The sequence below is a fragment of the Pteropus alecto genome, unplaced genomic scaffold (assembly GCF_000325575.1).
Source record: "Pteropus alecto unplaced genomic scaffold, ASM32557v1 scaffold14, whole genome shotgun sequence".
In the NCBI taxonomy this organism is placed as follows: Eukaryota; Metazoa; Chordata; class Mammalia; order Chiroptera; family Pteropodidae; genus Pteropus; species Pteropus alecto.
The window spans coordinates 3,613,997-3,616,004 of NW_006436810.1; positions in this window are offsets into that span (position 1 = coordinate 3,613,997).

Here is a 2,008-nt window from a genome sequence, read left to right on the forward strand (position 1 = left end):
TATATGTGTGTGTGTGTGTGTGTGTATATATGATCTTACTAGACACAGAAAAAGCATTTGACAAAGTTCAACATTCATCCATGGTAAAAACTCTTAACAAATTAGGTATAGAAGGAACATAACAAAATAAAGGTCATATACAGCAAGCCCATAGCTAATATCATACTCAGTGATGAAAAGCTGAAAGCTTTTCCTTTAAGATCAGGAATAAAACAAGGGTGCCTACTTTCACCATTCCTATTCAACAAAGTACTGAAGATCTTAGCCAGAGCAATCAGACAAAAAAGAGAAATAAAAAGAATCAGAATTGAAAAGAAAGAAGTAAAATTGTCTCTATTTGCTGATGACAATTTTATATATAAAAAATCCTAAATACTTCATTGAAAAACTGATAGATCTAATAAATTCAGTAAAGTTGAAGATGCAAAATTAACATACAAATATCATTAGCATTTCCATGCACTGACAAATGGTCTTAAAAAGAAATATAGAAAATGATCCTATTTAAAGTAGCATCTGGGCTTCTGGTCAAGATGGAGAAGTAGAAAAACACTGTGCTTGCTTCCTGTCTTGATCACATCAAAATTATAACTACAGAATTACTACCATTGAGAATCACCTGAGCTCTAGATAAACAGTTCTATAACTAAGGATATACAGAAGAAGCCACATGGAGACTGGTAGGAGGAATGGAAATGCTAAATGGGCTGGTCCCACACTCATTTGTAAGAGTTGAAAATAGGACTATATTGAATGTGGAGGTCCCCCTGAGGAGTGAGGGGTCCCAGCCCCATACAAGGCTCCTCAGATTGATGTCCCAGTGCCAGAAGTCACCACAGCTTCTGGCTGTGAAAACCAGCAGAGATTGTAACTGAGAGAAAGAGACAGAGGGTGACTGGAGGCCCAGGTGTTCCTCTTAAAGAGCCCTCACATGTACTTACTTGCTGATGGACTCACTTCCTCTGAGCTCCAGGGCTGAGGCAGCAGCTCGAAAGGTGCCAGAGACATATAGGGAGGAACTGAATTATCTGGCTTCGGAGTGAGAGCTAGAGGAGCAGCTTTCTCCCAAACAGAAGTGCTGGCAGAAGCCATTATTCCTTTGTTGACCCCTCCCGGATCCAGCATGCAGACATAGACAGCTGCCATATCTGAGTCTCTATCAACCTAATACCCTTCACCCTTCCCTGGTGATTCCCTGAGACCTTGCCCCACCCAACTTGTGGGCCCATCCAAGATGTTTCCAGTGGCTATTCCATACAAAAGGTCTGTCTTGGCTTGTGCTGTGGACTTTGCTTTCAAAATCTCTCAAAAGTTCACAAATCCAAAACAATCAGCATCTGGCCTTGGCAGGCCCATAACTTTTGCTAAGTAGCCCCAAGCCCTATACTAGCAGCAGTGAGACTCAGTTCAAAACTTAGCCTCTCTCAGGCACCTCCAAACCCAACAGGGGTAAATGCTCCCTCAGAGTCTGCATGCCCAGTAGCTGAATTCTAACCAAACTGGAGCATACAGGGTCACATCTGAGAATGACACACACAAAGAGCATACTAGGCAGGCAATAGAGCTCTGCTAAAGCAAATCCTGCTATGTAGGGTTAGTCCCTACACAACAGCTTCTCTACAAGTCACCAGCCAGTCTTCACAACCAATCAGCTTCAAGGTCAATCCTACCAATTGCTGTGCAAACAGCAACCAAGGCTCAACCAAGGAGGGCATACAAAACCCATACAAGGGAAACACCTGGAACACCTGGCTCAGGTGACCAGGGAGATTGCACCACTGGGCCCTATAGGACACCTACTACATAAGGCCACTCTGTTAAGACTGAGAGACATAGCAGCCCTAACTAATGCATAGAAACAAAAAGGCAGCTAAAATAAGGAGACAAAGAAACATCCCAAATGAAAGAACAGAATAAAGCTTCAGAAAAAGACCTCAACGAAATGGAGACAAGTAATCTATCAGAGGCAGAATTCAAAACACTGGTTATAAGGATGCTCATTGAATTT